Here is a 24,045-nt window from a genome sequence, read left to right on the forward strand (position 1 = left end):
GTGTGCAATTTATATGTGGCATGAATGAAATAAAAACCCCTTATAGGTAGATACCATCAGCACACACCTTGTTTGCTGCTTTTAGTCAAAGCAGAGCTATTGGCTGTTTAGGAAGGTCTTTATGGAGCCAAATGCCAGAGATCATGGCTATTTACCCAGCTGTCACTCTTATAGCTGCACACACACTCAACTGCTGTAGCACTTGTTGTATGTTCCTCTTGCTTGTAAATGTGTTCCTCTTGGTGGTATTTTCATGTGCAATCTGGGACACAGCAGGCTTCTAAATTTTGATTACATTTATGGGCATTTTACTGCTGTCAGAATGGTACTCCAGAAACACCCTTTCTTTCCCCTGATAATTTCATTGTGCTTATGTTTCTTGCTGGCACCTTTAATTTCAATTTTTTCTTCAGCTATAGAAGTGCTTCATGTGTTTGCTTGAAAATCTACTCAAAGATACCACTACTGCTTAGTTCAATGTATACCAACCAAACATTCCTATAAAACCAAGCTTTAATTCTGGGTCTGGTGAACCTTAAAAGTACATTTTATTAACACAGTCCAGACAGCCAACTGATATTAAAAATCTCCATCTGAGGAAACGTTGACTGCATCCCTGTCCCTGGGACTGCAATGGGCTGCACTTTGGGGTGGTAAAGAGGGATGAGTTTGAAACCAAGCTGAGACACAGAGCTTGTACAGCATTTCCCCAGTCCCAAAGGATGCAGGGACACCTGTCCAACATCCCTGCCTGTGGCTCCAAAGTGGAGCCAGTCTCATTGGGCTCAGCCCAGAGCTGCTACTGCTCCTCAGAGCACAGCTGTACCATGGTGTGATGGGAAAGGGGGAGTTCAGCAAAATGTGAGGGGATGGCTCTCAGCACAGCTCTCTCTCAAGACAATTATTTGCAAAGTGTCTACATAACACCCCATCTCTCTCATTCGAATCCCTGCTTTACTTTCAATTGCAGCCTGGAGTATTGTGAACATGCAGTTAGGGAAAAAATGGTTTTAATCAGGAAATTCTGAGAAAGTGCTCATTAGTATAAATATCTGGATCTGGGTAGTTATTTAATCCATTACAGGAAAATTAGGCATTCTCATTCTCACAGTTTTGTTGGGCGAGAAACACCAGGCTCAGAAGGGTCTCTGCAGCTCCTCATTAGTACATCTCTGTCCAGGAGCAATCTGTGTTACCCAGTGAAGCCTTCACTCCTTCAGCAAAAGCTGCCTTTCCTGAAACCATGGAGAATCGCAACTCTGTTCCTGTGTGTGCATCGTGCAGCTGTAGCTGAGGGGCAGTGGCTGTCAGCACAGGCTGCAGTGGGAGAGAACAGAGAGGCATTTAGAGATCTGTGAAATACATGTAAAGGGCTGTAGTGCTCTGGTTAAATTTAACTTCCCTGTTGCACTACAATCAACAACCCCACTCTGTACGGCATTGGTTAAACTAGGGAATGAGTTCCCCTTTGGAAGTGGCAAGCAAATCAGAAAAGTGCTGTCCCACACACACAGTCCCATCACAGCTCCAGTGAGTTGTTAATGGATGGCAGAACAAAGGGCTGGCTGTGTCACTGCTCAAAAAAGGAAAGAGAGAGAAACCAAATGTGTCAGAGGGCACATTTTCTTGGCAAAATGATTAAAGGCTCAGACCTAAAAATAATAAATCATGGCTATATGTGTATAAATAATAAAATTAATCAGCACTATCTGCAAAGTGCTTGTAAAAGTGCCAGAGGATAAACTCAGAACTTTACCAAAGCTGGTGCCAAATGTGTTAACACCTCTGAAAGATGAAGGAAGTTTTATGGCAGCAGGGCCCAGGAGCCAGGGTACCTGGGTGGAGATGTGGGTGCCTGAGGGCAGGTGCCCCCTCCTTGCCTGTGCTCAGTGTGCAGCACAGGCTATCATCTCCAGCCACAGCAAGAGCAGCAAGTGGGCAAAGGGGAAACACCAAAGCACCCAAAATGTCTGCTCTGCCCTGTCCTAGGTGTCTGTGCAGGCTACAGGGTGATTCGCTGCACAGCTGCAGGATGTTTACAGTAAGCTGAGTCACCCTTCAAGCTCCATCTCTAACGGGATTTCAATCACCTACTTCACTAGAAAGCACTTCAAATTTAGGTGTCTTAACCTTGAATTGCTTCCTGGCCTAAGTATTCCCTGTAGGAGAAACACCATCTTCTTGCAAGTGAGCTTTTATTCCCAGTCTCTTTAAAATTCCTTTGAGTTCAGGCAGGGGTGAAACCAAATAGCAATTAAATAAAGCCCAACAGGAAGAAAAATCGTCATGAACAATGACTTCTAATAACAGCCTGTAACCAAATAATTTAGCCTGTTTGAGCAGAGCAGTTCCTTTAAAACTTTCCGGTGTGGCTGATAAAGGCTCATTTTGCAAGAAGAGAGAACAGAAGGAAAGGAGCCTTTAAACATTTTGAAGAAGGCCAGTGAGGGTTTCTAAGCTGCTGTAAAATGTGAGGTTAGAAGAATGGAGTGGTGGTTTTCAGACTACAAGGAGAAGGCTACAAGGAGAAAACAAAGTACTGGATTTCCACAAACACTGGACACCTGCACTGATTTTGCCTGGAATGGCACCACTGGAGAATTTGCATCTCTCCAGGGCTGTTGTTTCTATGTCACATGAATTCTGGTGGAGAGTGGGTAACTTTCATGCTTTTATGTAGGCTGCTGGCAGATTACTGCAAGTGAGAATTACCAGTGCTGTGGTGTAGAGTGGGTTAAGTAACTCCACCGCATCCCTTCTGCTGGAGAAACACGTCCATCAGTCATATGGAATTGGGACAATTTCTGGCTTCTGCTACCTGCACATTAGGTGTCCATTTTCTTCTTCATTGCCTGTTTAGGGTCCTTAAACACACAAGTCATAGTCCCAGCCACATATAACAATGATGAGTGTTTCTGAAGAGCTTATACTGGAATTGCACACAGGACACAGCAAGAGCAGAAACATGGGAGGAAGGGTGAGGAGCATTGAGGTTAAGGCAATAAGATCCTGCAGTTACCTGGTTTGGACAGGTGTAGGAAGGGCCTTTCTCTCTTCCCTTCTGAAAGCAGTGACTGCTGCTGTGATTAATCCCATCAATGGAGACTTCCTCCTCTGCTTGTGGCCGACAGCTCACCTCCCCACAGCACCTCATGCCACCTTCAGAAGCTCTCACACCTCTCTGGATTTGTAGTTCTGTGCCATGAAGGTACCTATTTCACCTGAATCACCTGAGCAGTGGAGCTGATGCAAATGACTAGTCCTGCCCAGCACTGAGCAGCATGTCTTGCACCTGCCTTTAACTCCATTTTTATGAGACATCTTCACTATAACTTTCTGATTTAGGTACACCCCAAATTACTTTTTCTTTGCTAAGCCTTGTCTTATAACTATTTTTTTTCCAGATGGAAGAATCTGCATCCCAAAGAATAGTGAAACTCCAGGGCTGCATGTTAGCTCTGCTTACAGCCAGTGAAACACAGCTCTCCCAGGACAGCTGGGTGCGACTGTTCCTGTCCCTGACTGCTGGGGACCTTGGCACGCTGGCTCAGCACCGCTGCGCAGCACAGCACGGCAGGAGGCAACAGTGGCATTTCCTGTGGCATAATTTCAAATACCTGCCTGGCAAACCCCAGCTGTATTGGTTTGCCACAGCCTGGTTTTGGGTAGCAGGGAGCCACTGAGATGGCTCCTGTGAGGAAGCTGCTGGAAGCTTCCCACCATGCCCGGCAGGGTCAGTGGCTGATGGCTCTGAAGATGGACATGCTGCTGGCCAAAACTGGGCCAATGAGAGAGGTTGGTAACGCCTCTGTGATGACATATTTAAGAAGAAAATCAAAACAAAGTCACAAGATTTTGAGTTCTAGCCAGAGAAAAGGAGGAGGTGAGAACATGTGAGGGAAAACAACATGGAGACACCGAGGTCAGTGAAGGAGGAGGGGGAGGAGGTGCTCCAGGCGCCAGAGCTGAGGTTCCTCTGCAGGCCGTGGTGCCGACCGTGGTGAAGCCGCTGTGCCCCTGCAGCCCGTGGGGATCCACGGGGGATGCAGAGATCCACCCGCAGCCCGTGGGGGAGGTGCCCGTGCCGGAGCGGGTGGATGCCTGGAGGAGGCTGTGATCCCGTGGGAGACCCGGTGGAGAGAGAGGGCCCTGCTTCCAGGCGGGAGCAGCCTGGCCTTGGAGGGCTGCGCCCCGTGGGAAGAGAGAGCCCCGGCGCAGCAGTTCGGGAGGGCTGCGGGCCCGTGGGAGGGGCTCACGCTGCAGCAGGGGCGGTGGGGCTGCTGCTCCTGAGAGCGGGCCCACGCCGGGGAAGTTCAGGAGAACTGTCTCCCGTGGGAGGGACCCACGGCCTCACAGGGGAAGACTCCTCTCCCGGAGGAGCAGCGGGAGGAAATCTCGGGGATGGACTGACCAAACCCCCAGGCCGTGTCTCCCTGCGCTGTCGGTGGGAAGGAGGGAGGGGCTGGGGGGGGGGGGGGAAGGTGTTCTAAGGGCTTATTTTACTTCTCATTATGCTCTTCTGATTCTGTTAGCAATAAATTCACTTCACAACTTCGGTTGAACCTGTTTCACCCTTGTTGTCTCCTGGTCCTTATGTCACTCATGAAGTTTTCATTATTTTTTTTTTCCTTTTCCCTCCTCTGCCCAGCTGTGGCAGGTGAGGGTGAGCGAGTGGCTCTGGTGGGTGCGTGGCACTGGGCCAGTGTCAAACCACGACACCAGCCTAAGGCACCCCTCTGGACAGAGCTCCACTGTGGTGGTCCTCCCCCCTCACCATCGCTTCTTTAGTGCTCCGGGTGCAATGGCTCCCCTTCACTGCCTGACCTCACATCCCTCACTGTAGGAGAAAACCCAGACAAAAATATCACCTTGTTCGTACATAATAAAAAAGTCATTTTCACCCCAAACCAGGACTAGTTTTTCTCTGAAGCTGGCTTGTTCTCAATGGAAAATGGGCCTGATACTGCTTTAACAAAATGTGCAGAAGTGAACCCATTTGTTTATACTGAGCTAGGAAAATCCCTTCACTTTGCTGTAGTTACAAATGTTTTTCACACTACTGTTCAGGACTTCTGCTTTTTATGCCTGGCCTAAAAGACTGCTCTCTCCAGCCATCGAGGACTTATTAACCCCATTTATGGGAAAGGGTTGTGCACTGACTCAGAGGGAAGAATGACACTTATTGAATCACCAGCACCAGCATCCCATGGGTTTTCCTTGGAGGCCTCTCAGCTAAATATTAGCTAGGAAAACACAGGGCCGTAGGGACTGCTGCCCCAACTGCAGCCAGCGGCTCACCTATCGTCGTTCTGTCTACACAGACATGCCTGTAACCCATGGAGCCCAGCTCTGCCTTGGCACGGCGTCAGGCACCACAGCTTTGCATCCAAAGCTTGCGTCTCACTGCATATTAATTCTTTCCAAGCAGTGGATGATGTTCTGTCCTCAGCAGCAGCCGGCCTCTTGTTTTCTGACAGCAAATTAGGATGCTTTCAGGCAGAACCCTGTGATCCTCCCCCACCCCAGCTCTGGCTCTGGCAGGGACAGGGGGGTGCAGCAGCAGCAAACAGAGCTTCCCTGCACCTCGCATCCTGGGCTTTTCCCTTTGGGTGTGATGCTCCCCAAAACTGTCTTTCCAGCACAGGCTTTGGTGTGGCACCCCACCATTCCTCTCCCTCTCCATCCTTGCTCCCCTCTTCTGAGGAAGTAAGGTATGGCATTGCAGGGTCAGGGAAGAAGAGGAGGACAGCTTGAGAGAGCAAAGTCCTGCAGGCAAAGCTGGGCCTCTGGGCATCTGGGGCCTCAGAAGGCATGACTGGTTGTGCTGGAGAAGTCATTCGTGCACTGAACTGGTTTCATGCCTGATTGATCTGTGCAAGTCATGACCAAGAGAAGATCATGGTGTGTTTCTGAGTCTGTTACATCTTCACTTTTTTCTGAATTGCCAGGAATTGGGGTGGTCAGTCTGGCTCAGAGTTCAACCTCTGACTCAGGTCTGGAGTAATTAAGAGACAATTTCATGTGGAAACAAGCCCTTTACACCCTCAGAATGGGTAAAGAAAGGCTGGCTAGAAGCACAAGTAGGTGCCAAAATAGATATCTATCAATAATTGTAATGAGACAATAACATTATGCTTAACAAAAATGGTGTTACGTTTGTGCTCTAAAGAATGTTGTTGCCTTGAATTTTTAAAGTGAGAAGGTTCTTCTTTTAAAAAAAGGTCCTCTTTTCTATGGACTTAAGTGTGTCTAGAAGTTTGTTATTTTCTGCTGTGTGATAAAATGGCCTGTATTTGTTATTCTTCTGTTGCAAGGATGCCTTTTTAAAATTTCCAAGAATGCTGAAAAGGTTTGATGCAGAGGATATTTCAAGTAGTCTGGATACATCCATTACAGTCTGTTATGTAGACTTTGCATTTGCTGTTTCACCTGAATGTGTTCTAAAGTACTGATAGCAGTATAAAAGATACTCAGATAAAACAGTACTCTTTCTCTGCCTGTGTGTGATGACAAAAGAGAAATGGAGAAAAGCCATCAATCGCCACACTTAGCAGGTGTGAAACCTGCTCGGATCTTTGCTTAGATCCCAGTTACACCCCAAATCAGGTCAAAATACCACCAAGAACACAAATCAGGAGTGCAGGAGTCTGTGGAGCTGAAGGGTGTCATACTCCCTTCAGCCAGCAATGAATCAATTCAGCAGCATCTGAAAACCTCAGCGGGAGATTTCAATGTGTGGTCAATAAAAGCTTGATCCAAGCCAAGGTCCCTGATGCAGCTACTATTCCCTTTGTATGCTGTAAGAGTCTTTGAACCTGGTTCCTGTTATGTCACCCTATTTCTGGCCAGGTCAGACACTTCATGGCTGCCCCCTTCCAAATGGAGTTTATCCTGACTGAGCAGTTTCATACGCAGAAATGATGGTCATTCTTCCTTTGCTTTACAAGCCACTGCATAGTACTGGCGATACCAAATGACTTTCCAGTGCAGCTCAAACCTGGACACACTTCAGTGGTGTGTGAGGCCCCTTAAGTACTCTCTCTTACCAGGTCCCATTCTTAGATATAAACAAATTTGTTGAATTTTAACCATTTTTTCTGACATTTTCCATCCTGGGCATTGGCCTCAAGACTTTAGACTTTTTCTTTTTCCTATTTTTATAGGAAGGTGCTGGAAAAACTGGAAATTTCCATCATTTTTATATGATTCCTGGGCAGTCATTTCCAGGCAGGAGGCTAGAGAAAAATATACTGATTTACTGGGGTGAAATCTTACGCTCTTTCCCCTGAGTGAATGCTGTAGTTTTGGGATGGTGACAGTGGTACAGGCTGAGTGAGAGGCAGTACAGGAGGGCCAAGAGGGAGACAGAGGCTGGAAGGAGGAAGAGGGATGAGTTCAATAGAAGAGGGCCATATGGACCAAGGTTTAAGCACCTTGGCAAACGCTGGTCTCATGGACCCTATGAGGCTGGGGAACACACACTTGTGTTTTTCTAGAAGGACCAGGTCCATTTGTGCTGCAGAATTCCTTGCCATCTGCATTTTACAGCCTTTTCTCCCTATCCCAGCTTTGAATAGTATATTCATAGATGCTAAGCTCTCTCAAGCCAATAGCAGTATTTTCATTGATTTAACATAGCCAAGGTTTCAAGCCCGTCCCAAAATTTAAAAAAGTGATGATTTTGTCTCAGTTCAACAGGGGCTAAACCATAGAATTGGGAATATTCCTCTCCCAGTCTTGCTCAGGACTGAAGGATTCAGCATATGTTGTGTAAAGTTTAAATCAGACGAATATTATTAAAAAGCCCTGTTGTGTTGGCTGTTGCGTAGAATGATAACAAGTTTTGGTTATGTAAACCAGGATAATAGAGGGTTTGTCCTTGGCTTCACAAGTCTTACGTGCCTGTGGTCATGTTTGCAAATGTCTGTCACAGGTGATCAAGCAATAGATGTTTAACAGGGCAAACTTTCATTGTGCTGAGAAGCAAAATAGCAGTTTCAGGTCTTGAAGGTTAAGGAAAAGCTGTTCACCAAGAAGTCCTGGTTGTGTTATGTTCTCTCTTTGCTGACTTTTTTGTTTTGTTTTTCTGTTTTATGTTTCTCCAAAGTACCAAGGTCTGGCTGCTGGGCTGGATTCATGAATCCACTGAGACTGTGCAGCAAATCTCATTGGTTTGCTGCCTGACTGAGGCATTTCTTGACTTTTTATTACACAAAGCTGACAGGCCATCTTATCTCCTTCCTGGCCACCTCAACTCCCGGCCATCTCTTCAGCACATTGTCAGGGATCTTGATGTGATTTTCTATCTGTTTAGTATAACACAGTATACTAACATAGGTATAACATAGTTTCTTTTATGAACTGATCTTTTTTTGTGGTCAGTTTTTTTCCCTTTTTAGAGGTCTTGTCTATCATAGACTTCAAGACCTTTCCCACTTTCTGCATTCATTTTACTTGCAATTTCTTGAAGAAGGAAATAAATTAGTTGAAGTTTCCAGATTTAATGAAGATGCTTGGGTAATTTGTGATGACTTGGGTGTACCGGAGATCACACTAAAGACTCATTTGGATATACTTTCAATGAAAGTGCCCAAGTAAAAAGGACTCAGGCCAGTAGGGAAGGGTTGCCTAAGCAGGTAAGAACAGCTGTACTGGGTCTTATTCCTTTTTCAGTCAGGAGCCCCTGCTGGAGGCAGGATGCTGCCCCATACAGCCCCTTGGCTTGGCCCAGTAGGACCAAGCCCATGTGTGCTTTAGCTCAACATACTGCAGAACAGACTTCTGCTGCTGAACGAACTAATGTGTGAAGAAATATTTTCATTCATTTAGCTTCAGCCCGCCCCTTTCTCTTCTCAGCTGATGCCCCTCAGTTTATGTACTGGAAGAGATTGTGAAAAATTTATCAAGTATGGGAAAAAATAATCAGCATATGTTGTGAATGTTTAAACATAAAAGAGTTAACATTCTGTTCTACTAAATATTTGATAACAATATCAGTTTCAGCAACATTCCCAGAAGCACGAACACATCTTAAGAATGCTCTGATTTCAAGAAATCATTGAGATGACTTCTACCACAGACACACACCTTGGTTATTTTGCTTACGGTCAGTGCCTGTTGAACCTCAGTGTGCCTGTGGGCTGGGAGCCTGCAGGCAGCAAATCCCCTTGGCTGTTGTTTGAGCCTTTCCCTTTGCTTCATCACATCTCCTGATGAAATGCAGTGTGTGCAAAGGGGATATTAGACACAGCAATTTAGTATTTATTGTATAAAATGACCATGAGCTCACATTGAATGTATTATTTTGTTCAGTTTAAAGTGGTATTTTACATTATATTCCTTACATGTAATGGAACATTACACTGTTGTACAGGTCTGCCTATTTTCCTTTCTCTGTACAGGCTGCTCACTCTGGGAAAGTGATTTGGGAAATGTAACTAAAGGTTAAGCAGGTCATTTCTGCATTATGTAACTACCATAGATTAGTCCTTCTTAATTTATTCAAAAGTAAGTCTCCATTACTTTCCTGTCATTAATAAATACTGATGGGTACTATTTGGGTAAATAAATAATTATGACAACCTATTTCACTTTGAAAAGAATCTAAAACTGCCCTGGCTAATCTCTCATCAGCTAATAAATACTAGCCAGCTGTGTTTGTCAGTGTCTTAAGTAAGACAAGGATAGGGGCACTTCAGATTTAATGCAGTGCATTTCTATTATTTTGGTTTAATTACTAAGTTCCTATGCAAATGGTTTCATCAGTTGGTAAGGGGAATGCTTATTTTTCTACGTTGTCATTTCCAGTAAGGTCAGTCGTCCAGGGGACCTGGTTTCAGGGAATTAAATGTGTGGGGCAAGGTTCCTGCATGCTGCAACAGTGAAGAAAGAGGGAGAGACAGAAATTTGTCTCTGCTCAGTTACTGATCTTCCAGGGTCTTTGTGTGAACTGTGTCAATCCACACAGCTCAAGATATGCACGTGTACATGAGTTTTGGGAACATAGGTGCATTACACTGGGGTATGTCAATATGGGATCTCAGTGCATGGCAGCTGCTCTCTGGCACCTGTGCATATTTTGCTCTGCCTTTAGCATAGAATAGCTGACTCAGCTTTACTGGGAAAGAAAATGGGGACCAACTTATGTGAAGTATCTTGGCATATATTCCCCTTCATGCCCTTATCTCGATAGTATTCCATCTGCCCTGGATAAGCTGAAATTGCCAAAGAATCTTGAAAAATTAAAGAATTTGTCTAATAAAACCAAGAAAATTAATAATCTTGCTAGGTACTTGTTCTCACTAAGAAATTCTGAAAAAAACTATTTTCAATACACTTGTTCTGATTCCAATTGGAGACTTCCTTGGACTGGAACAGAGCAGAGTTCTAGTGTTCAGTGTGCAGCAGTTCAGCTCTTGGGAAATGCCATTTCTCAACTTGGCTGCTGTTTTCAAGAAATAAAAAATTCACCTGCTATTTCAAGAAGTAAAGTAAATATGTATCTTTACTGTTTTCACAGTGCAAGCATTCATTTAGTAGCATCAAAAAAAGAAAAAAAAAGAAAAAAGAAAAAAGAAAACCCAGACAACACCACCTTCCCACTAAAAAGTTCGTATTTAAATTAAAACCAGCATAATTTGTGCAAGTTGTCTTCCCAGTCTTTCTGTGCTTAAATAAAATTTTAAAGGTTTCAAAAAATATAACATTTTTCAACATTTTCTGCCATGGGCAAAGACTCCCTAGGGAATGTGTTTTGTGTTTCATTCAGTGCAAAATGATATTGTACTTCAGGAATGTTTTTTGTAAATAGGGAGGGCTTTACTGTGAGTCGTTAGCCAAATTAAATTTCTGTTAGAAGAATGAGTTGTAGGGGTAATGTCCATTGTAATTTAGGATCAGGTTACTTGAAACTTTGTTCTCACCAACATATAATCAAATAAGAGGTTCTTTGACTTGCTGGAAAGATGAGGCTTTTGTAGAATGAAACAGACCTCAGATTATTTGGTTGGTTTTAGCATGATAGGATTTAAAATAAGTGTCCAGAGAGAAAACAGGAAGGAACAATTCCCTCTTTTTATTCCTTGTATCTGTCCCCATGGTGGGCTCCAGAGAGAGGTAATAAGAGCAATTTCATGTAAAGTCCTGACCAACCCCTATCAATCCACAGTGAATCACGCTCAGTGAAATACATTTTGGGATATTTTTGCTGCCAAACATTAGCAAGTATTTACATTTGCCTTTTTTTTTTTTCTTCAGAATGTTAGCCAGACTTAGGGCAGCTTTTCTTGGACATACCATTCCTACCTGGTGTTAGTGCAGTCTTTCTGCCAAATTTCAAGCCTTTGATACAAGGATGGGAGGCAAAGCTGCAGCTTTTCAATGAAGGAACAGATTTTCACAGATAATTCAGATTTAGGTACTATTTTCAAGACATATATTACAAGCAACCTTCAGTGTTTTTCAAATCTTTTTTATTGGATTCAACCACAACTTTTAAATTATCCTTTTAGTGCTTAATTGTATACATCTGCATTTGAATACATATACTTATATCTGTTCCAATGTCATTTTTCAGTTTTGGGGGAAACTAAACTTGATTACAAGTGTTTTATTTTGTTCCCTGTACATTTTAAAAGGCACTGCACGTAGTTCTGCACGTAGTGAGGTGACAACATATTGTTACAGACATAAGCTATCTTCAAGTGAGTATGAAGGAAACCATTGTCTTCACTGTCAATACAGTGTTGAGATTGATTGTATTTTAATTTGATGTTTGCCATATTCATGTCTCTTAAAAAGCACTAAATAACAAACCAGGAGAGAAAGAAAAACAAATCCCTGACTTCTTGCCTTGCCATAATAGAGCTGGAGTTATTTCAGGAACAAGCTGGATTGGTTTTGCCTGGGACTTAAAAATATGTGAGAGACCGTGGTTTCCAGAAAATAATCAAATTGAATGAAATGCCAGCATTGGAAAATAGACCCTTTCCAGATGCTGGGTTGTTTTTTACTGGGTTACTCTGGTTCTGACCTCAGGAACATGGTGTTCCACCGACTGTGATAGCTCCTCCTGTGGTTAATCACAAATCCACACCTCCCAGGTTAAAAAAAGCTACGGAGGCTGAGGAAAATTAATTCCTGAGAGAAGTATGTTTGTTAGGAAAGCACAATATAGTAAAGCAGAGCATTCGCATCATCAGCAGCCATTTCTGACATTGTTTGCCTCTGGGAAGAGCTGATAATGGTGTATCAGCAGCACCAGGACCAGAGCACTGTCTTCTACCTCCAGGGACTGTGAAGGACAAACTCAGGATGACTAACAGCAGCATAGGGTGGCCTTTTCAACTCGTAATAAGGTTCTTGATAAGCTCTTAACAAAAATAGTGGAAGCTCATCCCTTGAGCTTCATTAGCATTGACTGAGTGCTAAATACTTTGCTTCAGCAAGTTCTCCTCAATTTTTCCTAATTATATAGGAAGATCCTGGGCTTGGGCTCTCCTTCCTTCTCCCAGTGTGGGTAAAATGCTGCTGACAGGAAAAATGGTGGTGCTCTACCTGGAGGTTTTGAAGGTCACGTGTTTTGCAGACCTGAGGATAGAGGTCTTGTTCCACGGACTCTGCCATTGTCTTGTCCCAGCTGACAGCCACCTGATGTGTGCTGGCTGCCTCCTTTCATCATGGGTGTGGTGGTGTTAGCAAAAAGGGGAACCTGTGCACAGCAGAGTCTGCCAACACAGATAGCCATGACATGGGCAATGGCATTGCATTATGCATCTGGGATAATGCATTTGTTTGCTGAATGCATCAAAAACAGTATGGTAGGTCATGCACTCTTTTTGTTCCATGGAAACATAAGCCCACTCATTTTATGAGATCAGCTGTGCTACCTCTCAAGGTAAACTTAAAAGATGCATTCAGATTATCAACCTTTTGAACCCGGGAAACCTCATGCTGACATGCCTTCATCTTGTTGTGATGCTCAGGACAGCCAGTCATGAGTCTGGATCCCATTTTAATAAGCAATTTACAAATATAGAATAAAGAGCTTCTTAGTATGAGGCAATGGATGCAGACTGAGCAGGAGTGAGGAAGTATGGCTTAGCTTTGTAAGCAATCATAAAAGCATTGCCGCTTTTTTTTGTTTTTTGTTGGAAAAGACAGCTTAAGGAAGGATTTGAAGGATGATAGTGAAGTAACTATCGATCTGCACTCTAATTACAAGCATGCAACATGAAACCACAGTACTGCTTCATTCTAGTGGTTTGAGTTGTCCAGTCTTTGGGAAAGGATTTTGTTTTGTCCAGAGCTTTCCTAAAGTCAGAGACTGTGTTCCAGACATCATGGTTAGCAATCAGTGTTTCAACAGAGGGATTGCTGATGTTAGAGGGCTGCTTTGTGATAAAAACTGGTTCATCTTTTGCTTATGCAGTGGTTGATGACTGACTCTGTAATAATCCAGGGTTTCAACCGGGCTCAAAGCCCATTGACTGCAGCAGCTTGGAGTTAGACCCTGAGTCTGTTCTCAGGAGTAGCATGTGAAAAGTGTGAAAGATAAAAGGGTAGTAAGATAAGGCAGTCCATTTCTCAGGGTAGTTTTTTAATGAATAAACACTGAGTTCATAAGAATCTGAAGGGAAAAAAAGTTCAAATCTTCCTTTGATGGGGAAGGCAAAATTTTGGGGAAGAAAAAGGGTTTTCATGGGAAAGACAGGACATCAAAGCAGGAAAATGGTCAGGATTTTTTTTTCCCCTTTTAAGACTGGTTCTTTATTTTTTTCTATAACCTTGGGCTTTCTTCATTTGTTGTTATTGTTGTTGTTGCTTTTTTTTTAATCACATGGCATGCACATGGGTTGGTTTCACTGGAAAAAAAAATCAGAAAAAAAAGAAATTATTTAGACTTACTGGTTTACAGAAGGCAGTAAAAAATGTCTAAACACTAAATATGCCAATAATAGCAGTAACAGAATGAAATGTCCAACAGAATACTCCAAATTCTGCTTACATATCCCACATCACCAAGTTTACCAAGCTGTCACAAAACAAATTGTGCCTTGGTAATTTACTGCAAGCAATAACAATGTCCTGCAGGGAACCTTGTGGTGTACCAGGCAGTGTTGCAGATTTGAGACTACCTGGTTCATGTCTGGTGCATTTGTAGACTTCTTGAACACAGCTATTCCATGAGCTCATTTTTTAAGAAGAGAAATTTATTTTTAATTGTTGCAAATATTAAGGGCATGGTTTTTTTACAAAATGAAGTATTGTGAGGCTGTGGGGATTGCCTTGTTGCAACATGAGCTTTTATTCTGAATTGAAGCCACTTTAGAACAGTCAGTACAGATTTGACCTGCATAATAAAAGTAAGTGGGAGGAACGTATCTTCTCTCTTTGATTGCAAGAGATTTTATACTCTGTATTAAGAGTCCTACCTCTTTATGCTTAGGGCGGGTTTGTATCCTGACTGATAGAATTTGGAGCTCTCATTGCTGTTCTGTGAGTCTGCCTGAGCCTGGCCCACTGAGACTCCATCTGGGTGGAGGGAGACAGAATTTTATCTTCATGTTCCTTGTTACTTCCAGACAGGAAGGAGTTCTGCTGCTGTTGTACTGTTGTTGGTTGTTGGTAGGGACCATGTAACACATTTTTTATGATGTGCCATCCAAGCCTGTTAGAGTTGAACACTTCATCGTCACTGGCCTCAGAATAGAAATGAGAAGATGTTTTCTGGCAGCAAAAGGGTGAGACCCGTGAAGAACAGTGAGACCTCCGAAGAAGAGATAAATAAACAGAACCTTGTTTTAGTTTGGCATATGTTTTACATTAGGATACAAAAAATAATTGCTGTTATTTAAAACTTACTGGAGTTTAAAATTTTTTGGTTTGCAGCTTCAACAAATAGAAAATTCTTTATCTTGCAAAGATGGAAACATGTTGATAGCTTATCGATATTACTTTATAGAACTGAATGACTGCCCTGGATATTCTTATTTTTCAGAATCACTTCTGTGAGAAACTGTACATCAGGAAATAATCCACTGCAAAACTGAAGACATAAACTTGGCCTTCTACTCTTCTTTTATCTGAAGTGTTTGATTTTGTTTTGTCATTCTCTTCAGCTTCATTTATGTAATTTTCCTTTTCCCTTTCCATGCTTCACAGATTTGGTTATGTTTTTTAAAGTGTGCAAACAGAGATGGAAGGGCTGTGTTCCAGTTGCTAGTTTCATTTTTCAAAATGTGCAATGATAACTGAGAATCCCAAAGGATATAACTGAAATCAAACCTCTGAAATGGTTATAAGTAGTTTCTAGCTAACTGTTTGAAATTTGTGTGGCTATATTGGTAGATGTATGTTTTGTGGTGTCAAGTCACTGACATGGTGCCCTGAAGAAAATAAAATCAATTAATAGATGTATTTCTGTTAAAATAATAGTAAAATTAACTCTCCCTTAATATTTAATAAAAGGTCTTTATACAAATGAAATAATATTCTAATGCATGACAGTTCTCCCACTTCCTCCCAAACCTGGAATGTAAGTTGCCTTGGTCATGGAAGTTTCCTGCCTTAGAAATCTAGGTAGTGGTGAGATTGTGATTCCTAAAAAGATTTTATGATGCAATCCAAGTGCAAATAAATTTCAGTCATTTATTTATGAGTATTTGCTGTTTCCACAAAAACCTGAGTTTAGAGACACACATATTATACAAAAAATATAACCCTTCCAATCCCTTAGTCCAAAGTAGACCTTGTGGGTGAAATTCAGGCCCTATGTGGAAGCCCTCCAGTTTCATCAGAAGAATGAGATATATTTTTAGGAGTCTTCCAAGTTTGGAAGAAAAAATACCACCTTTCATTTTCAGCAGAGTATTCATATGCATCTAGGCAGTAGCCTCCTGCTCTGTCTCCTCCTTTAGTTTAATTTTGCAGCTTCATATGTGAGCACATTCCCTGCTTCTTCCTCCTGACTGATGCTGCAAGGCCTGAATATTCTCCAGTCTAAGTATGACTTCTGCTACTGCAAATGTAGTAGCATGAATATTGCTGTCGATAGAAGTGATGAATAACCATCCTTCTGTACTGTATTTGTCTTTGACTCCAATAGGAAAGGAAGTTATAGATGTTACTGTATACACTAAGGAATTTTTTCTTACAGCACATTTCTTTACCAGTTTTTTTCTTGCCTTATTTTGTTTTATGTTCTGTGTGCAGCCAGCAAGCTTCATCCTCTGGTGCAATTTCATAAAAACTTGAGCCTCCAGAAGGGCTGAAGTTGGATGGTGATCAGTCAGGGTGTGTGTGATTAATATGCTGCTCAAAGGCTGGAAGAGATGGAAGACAAGGAGAGAGCCAGAATTGCAACCAAGAAGTTTATTTCATGCTATTGACAGATAGGTCAGACAGCCTCATCTCAGGTTCTTCATCTATTTGAAGTATTCAAACTTCATTTTAAAAGCAACAAAGGTATATGACAGCACTCAATGGGCTTAGAGGAATGAAGCCAGTTAAATGAGAACACAAGCAAATGGTTGGAATACTGCAGAAGTGGTGAAAAGCACGGAAAGACCACTGTGAATTTTTTATCCAAAACATATGGTTCTCTCCAGAGTGAAGTGACTGAGTGGAACCAGCACTGGAAGCAGTAGGAGAAGTGTTCTGGGATATAACAAGAAACAGTTCTTGCAAACAAGCAATGTCATCAGCCATTTTTGTGCAGCCTGAAAAGATCTGTTTTATGTGAAGGACTAGGATTTTTCTCCTTTTATCTTTTCTCTTCTTTTCTCTTCTTTTTTCTTTACTTTGCCTTGCTCCTTTCTGTTTCCCTTTCCTTTGCCCCTCCTCTCTTTTCCTCACTCTCCTTATCATTGGCAGACCAGAAAGTTTTCTGAATGTTCAGAATAATCAGTATCTCTTATACATTAAAGTGGCATATCCTACACATTTGTAATATTTTTAGGGTATGTGTGTGTGTATGTGCATAGAAATAAGTGCAGAGATTCTATCAGATTTGCCTGACTCATGGGAAGCTGATCCTTTCAGTCAAATTCAGGACTGTCAGGAAGGAATCCAGACTTACAGTAAAATATGCAGTCTACATTAGAAGTACTATATGTCTGGTTTTTCTTGAACCCTTTTTTCTACTCGGTAGTTTTATCTAAGAGAATTTTGGGCATAATTTACTCTTACCTATAATCCTCTGTGTGTTTGGTAGCTTCTAGCGGGTTGAATACTACTATGCAGATAAAGTAGCTCCAATTTGGCTGCTGTACATGTGGAAGCCATAATTAAGTTCATAATGAATGCATTGATCTGCTGGATTGTTCAAGCCCAGTAAATCCAGTTCTGGTGGGATATATCAGGCTATGCATAGTTGTTACGCAAGTGCACCACTTGGTGATACAACAGAAACCTCATAAAGTGGCATGATGTTATCCATAATTCTGAAAAACTCATGCCAGAAGGTTGTGAAAATCTTTGCGTTATTTTCTAGAAGCCATGAGTGAAAAACATGGTCTGAGATTTGTCAGTCACAGTGGATAATTCCTGAAGCATTTCTCAGTTACAGTAGCTAGTGCAACCCTTCTAAATATGTGACTGCAGCATAGCAACAAGATTTGGATTCAAGAAGGAAAAACACTACTGAAGAGCAGGACTCCCTTCTACTATTTCTGTTCAGAAATGTTGGTCATTATCAAATGACATTTTTGTTATGAAACACTGGAATGATGGAAGAAAAAGGCTGAGTTTTTGAAGAATTAATAATGTCAGAAACCTACTGCCTGTGGAAGGGTTGGCCAAACTTCAGATTCTGTTGCTGTTTGGTGCCCACATTGGATCCCCTCTATTTTGCAGCTTCACAGAATTTTACATGGAGAAGGGACAACCATGACAGTCAGATCAGCTCTTCCACATCATATGCCCTAAGACCCTTCCCATCACTGTCTCTCACAGGAGATGCTCTTATTCAACTTCCGTGAATTGTCTCACTCTTCCTACACATACCATATTATATTTGCATGGGTTAAAGAGTATTTTAATCCAAACTGATTGAACTGTTGTGTCCCTCAAATTCCTTGTCATTTTGCAGATAGCAAAATTATAAATTTACACAGTAGCTATATTTTAATGTTTTCTCTCAGTTATATTTAAAGATACTGAGAATAGAGATGCTGAGACTAGAGCAAATTCTTGCTCATTATGTGAAGTAAATTTCTGTGATATCTGAGAAGTCAGATTTTAATTTTTTTTAAAAGAGGAAAACCATTTTTTTAAACTTTGTGCATTTAGATATCAAGATGATGACTGATGTAACAGGTACAAATAGAATAGACTAGTAGTATGAAATATGCCATGTGGACTATGTTTTTAATAGTCTTAAATTTTGGAAGTTTGGGACACATTGGTTTTATGTAGGAATCATTTCCAGATATTGAAGAAAAGTGTTAGTTTTCTCAGAAATGTTCAAGTAAAGTTGACTTTTATATAACTGTGAAAAAATGTACTGCTATGTGCAGAAATCTTTAAGAAAAGTGCCAATTTATATGGCTTTTCCCCTAATATTCCTAAAATGGTATTTGTTTTCTTAAAGAAATGAGCCAATAAGTCTGCCTTGCCCAGAAATATTTATTTGAAAGCATGTTTTGAAAAGTACATATGTTGATTGAATAAATACAATGAATTAATTGAAGAAATAACAAGTTCAAGGGCTAATAATAATAATAATAATAATAATAATAATGATGACAGCAATGAAAGTCCAAACAATGTAGCTTTCATTAAAATTTAGAGCCTATGGAAAAGCTGACGCTTGTCAAATAAGAAAAGAATGGTCTGTGCAAACTTTGAGAAAAAGTAATGCCCTAGGATTAATTTATATATTATGTTATTCATCATTACTTGGATGTCCACGTGGAATGGGTGAAAATATTCACAATTCATGAAAAAGAAAAGGTTTTTGGGACATGATTTTTTCATTTGAAGATTCATAATGCAAATGAACTTTTGTTTTCATCACTATCCAAATCTAAGCATTTGTCACTGATTCAGGGACTAGAAACAATGCCATATGGTTTGAGTGGCTAATCACATAGCATAAATAACAACAAAAAAGTGGTCAGAGAGAACATCTGGTTAACATTCTGAATCTGAAGATCATCCTGATTATTCTGTGAATATTTATGAGTAAATATTATTTATGAGTAAATAGTAATAAACTAGTCCACTGGTCCAGAAGCTGTTCACAGTGAAAAGAAATAATTACTTATGCAATCAATTTTATTTCAAGTGAATAATTGAATCTGTTCAAATTTAACACACTTCTGATCATAACAAGTCTTTTGCTGTGCTGGAATCTCCATCTCTCTGGATCTGGAATCTGAAGGTAACTTCTACCAAGAGATTCTAAACCTGTGTTTAGATTTTTTTGTATATTTTGTTCACAAAGAGTACACCACTAAAATAGAAATGAAAAATTTGTGTCAGTGTGTTCAGAATATATCTCACAGACTCCAGAACACAACAGTTTAGGATAATGAAATATATTTGTACATATGTTAACTTGCACCATAAATTAAGAAGCTGAATTCACAGGAAATCAGTATTTAGGAAAGCCTGACTAGACATATTTAGAAGATTTCCTTCTCTGTATTGACGTTTTCCCATAACTCCAAATGTAGATAATTTGAGAAACTAGAGGTAGGTCACTGAGTATTGATAAAAGTTCTTCAGTAACTCTCTAGAAGAAAACTGCAAAAAGAGTTAAGTTCTGGGAGCTGGCACATGCTGCATAGAGTTGAAATCCAGGACCTTGGTCACTCAGTCAGTAGGAACTCTGATGATGACTTTGGTAGATAAGGTGTCATAGCCTTCAAATCCCTTTTAGAATCATAGTGTGGATTGGAAAGAATCTGCAAGGTCATCTAGTTCCAATCCCCCTGCCATGGGCAGGGACACCTTCAACTACACCAGATTACTCAAAGCTCCATCCAACTTGGCCTTGAACATTTCCTGGGATGGGGCATCCACATCTTCTCTGAGCCACCTGTTCTAGTGTCTCACCACCCACACAGTAAAAAAATTCTTCCTAATATCTCATCTAAACTAACTTTCAGTTTAAAACTGTTACTCCTTGTCCTATCACTATGCTCCCTGATAAAGAATCCCTTCCCATCTTCCTTTGTAGGCCCCCTTTAGATATTGGAAGTCTGCTATAAGGTCTTCCCAGAGCCTTCTCTCCACCACACTGAACAACCACAGCTGTTTCAATCTGTCTTGATAGAAGAGGTGTTCCAGCTCCCTGATCATTTTTATGTCCCTCCTCTGGACCCACTCAAGCAGGTCCATGTCTGTTATGCTGGGTGGGCCCCAGAGCTGAACACATTGCTCCTGCTGGGGTTTTCAAAATTATTTTAATTCTTAGTCTGAAACTATTGAGAAAATCTGCCATTGATTGTGCTGAGCTAGAATTTCAGTCTTGCAATTGTGCCATCACCATGCCAACAATTCATCTGTTTGGGCAAGGCATTGCAGTGAGGGGTTAAGATTTTAATTTCATCTTCTTTCATTTGCATGTCTTGTGCCCTGTGTCTTTTGTCTTCCCCATCACCTATCCTTTGTGCTGCTTGTGCATCTCAAACAGTAATGCTTTGGAGCAGCATCTGTCTCCCTTGCGCATTACTTAACATCCCTGAGGCTTGACAATCACAGAAGTATTTAGATGCTATTGCTATATGAATAATAACAATTAGAATTCTATTCTTTGAAGAAATCCAAGCTGGCTTGCTGCATAGATTCATCAAATCCTTTGCAGCAAGAAGGCATTATATGCTTGATTTTTAGCACTGCCCTCAGCTGACATTACAAGTCTATGCAAAAATGTATGTATTCTGAATTTCTACAAAAGTAAGTTGGTTTCCTTTAAAAATAATGAGTTTGTGCTAGTTATTTTTGGTGGCATTTCAGACTGAAATAACACTGTAACTAGCTGCAGAAAGACTTGTGGCTCACACCACAGAAAGTTTTAAATCTTACGAAGTCGATGGTGCAGTTTTCACTTAGAAAAATACAAGAAAATAAAGAGCTTCCTAAATTTGTTTTCCCAAGCTAGACTAAGGATTTGATGAGCCTAAAGTAGTTTCTGCAGTCAAACACTTTTGTTAGTAGAAGAGCATTAAAATCTACTGAAATCACAATATTTTTCCTCAAAGACGTCTTCTTATATTGTTCTGTCTACTAAGTAGCAATAACAGGTCCATTTGAAAACTATTTTACAAAAATTAAGGGGGAAAACTTCAGTAATTAATTCATATTCTACAAATGTAATGCTGTAATTACAGTTCAAAATGGCGGAATATTTGAGAAATCAAACTTTTCTGATGCCATTATTTCCATACTAGTCATTGGCTCAGACTTTATTCAATACCTATTATCATTCTGGAAAAAATATAAGTTCATGTGATCATGGTGCCGTTGAAGTAAAAACACTTTTCTGAGCTAGTGACAACAACTCTGATTTTTTTTTTCCTTAGACTTCTTTAAAAATCAAGATTTTATGAAAGAAAATCTGCTTCCAAGAGAATGGAATACTATGTTTCATAGTTTAGAAATCCTTGATTTTATGCCCCTTCATGCTGCACAGCGTCAGGGAACAGCAGCATAGTCTCACGGTTCATACTTGATTTTTCCTTCCCACTGTGTTCCCCTATTCTATTGTCATCCCCGTCACCATGCCAGACTTCCAAACTGCTGCAGGCAGTAATTTGACTTTTCTTATCTGTATTGTGAAGCATTTTGTTCCCTCCTGGGCACTGTCAAATAAGCAATAAAAATCTACAATCATTTTGGTGAGAAGGGAACCTGGCAGCTAGAGGAGCACAATGGTGAAGTTGTTTCTCCACTTCAAGCACCATTTGCAGGAGGTGTTTTTCATGGCAATGTCCAATCAGAAGAAAGGAGGGCATTCTGGAAAGTTTGAATTGGATTTGAATGTCTTGCATAAGACAAACTCTAATCCTTGATTTCAGCATCCGAGGAAACACCAAATTTTTCCTAGTTTTAGTAAAACAATTTAGTAAGATAATGGCAAATGCAAAAACCTGTCTTTTTAGTTAGGTGGTGCTCAGCCAGCAAGGCAAGAGAAGAAGGATGATCTATCTTGTATAAGCTGAAGAATTTGAACCAGGAAAGCCAGAAAAGGAGAACGTCAAAATAAAGAGGATTAGAGTTCATATCCACCAAGAGGACTGCCTGAGTCAGACATATGTTCAATCTTATTCTTAGTGCTTAGTATTATGGTGCAGTCTAAGCAGCAAAAGGAGCAGAGAAAAGGAGAGCGTTTAGGATTTCTGGCATCTGGTGCTGTTTTTAGCCCACTTCCCTAGCTAGTTGCACAAACTGTGATGGAAATTCCAAAAGGGTCCTGTGATCTTCCTGAAGGTAAGCAGCCAGGTGGAGGAGAGAGCAAGACCTCTTAACATTCCTGTCAACCTGTATTTATTAGAAACCAGAAACCCACACAAGAAAGTAACATTACAGCTCTCCCAAACTGCAAAGTAATTCTATGAGACATTTAGAATTTGGGGGACACCAGGGAGTTTGGTCCTGAAACAAGAAAACATGCAACTGGGGCTTGTTAGCATCAGTGCTCAGGGAATTACTCAGTTTTGTTGTATTGGCAACATTCTCCTGTGAAAACAAGCCTTTTAGATTTTAATTTCTGCCTCTGTTTTTTATTTTCGCCTTAAGAACCTAATTTTCAGGCAAGTCCCGCTCTTCTGCTAGTCAGAGCAAGACCAGCAATTAGACCTAGCTGTCATGTTGCTGTCTCTAGAGACTGAAGGAGTTCTGGTGATGGGCAAGTCACTTTTGGACCTGGGAAGCTTCTAAACCTCCTTTTTCACAGGATCTGATGCTTGATAACTGCCCCCTGTGTCCCCACTCACAAAATCTGTCATTTCAAGTTGAGTTGATGTGGTTTTCTGACCAAGGATGGTGACAGCAGTGAAGGTGATGGCAGGCCAGAGCTTGTATGAAACCAGTGCTGCTCAGTGTCCCATGTAAGTTTAAAAATGAGAGAAGAAAAAAAACCCCAAAACAACCAAGCAGGGCCATTCTAGCCCATGCTTGGATGTCTCCAAGACACCCAGAGGTCTTGTCTGGCAAGAGAGGCACTGGACAAGTGCTCCGGTAGGACGCAGTCTGAGCCAGGAAGGCCTTTTCCCATTATGTCCACCAAAAAAAGAGGTTTCCTGTGGACAGAAACCACTTATGATGCTGGGCTGAATATGGCAAATCAATGGCTAATAAGGTATCTAAGGGCAGAGACATTAACATCCTTAAAATAAAAGGAAAAACATTTTTCTTCTAATAGCCTGCTCCATTTAAAATTTATTTTTGTAATGTCAATTTCTGTTTTGATTTGGCTGGAATGAAATTTCTTTTTAAACTTTCTTGGTTCAGTCCCAGACTACGAACTCTATTATTTGCTGAGCTCTACAGAATGGAGTTTATAAGGAGAGTTTATAAGTGAGTTATAGGCCTGTTGTTCCAGAAAATGCTATGTTTAGAGCCATTGTATTATTTCACTTGGATAAGGTCAAAACTGCAATATAAAAAAATTGAATATATATAGAAATAAAATGTTAAAATTATATAGAAATATAATGTTAAAATTATAATCTAAAAGTTAAAATGAAATAATGGGAAAACTGTTGAAAGGCAAAATGTTGCCATAATAAAATGAATTTTGTTGACACCTCAGAAGAAAAGTCAGGACTATTAATTTTTATTGTCTTTCATTGTAAGTTGTCAAACTTAACACAGCTCCCAAAGGTTTCATACTTGATAAAAATACAGGTTTTGCTGGAAGAGTGAACATTTTTTTGTATACCACTGAAAAATTGTACCTACAACAGCATGATGTTGACTTGTGACAATCCTAGCAGCATTAAAAAAATATTAAGGCCCTTTTGTTCTGGGCTTCTTAGATAGACAGGGGAAATGAATACATATGAATACTTTACAATGATGAAGACCATAGGTGAAGAT

Source organism: Corvus kubaryi, unplaced genomic scaffold (assembly GCF_017639235.1).
Source record: "Corvus kubaryi isolate FWS band 111438036 unplaced genomic scaffold, C.kubaryi_AGA036_p1.0 split3-73, whole genome shotgun sequence".
Lineage (NCBI taxonomy): Eukaryota > Metazoa > Chordata > Aves > Passeriformes > Corvidae > Corvus > Corvus kubaryi.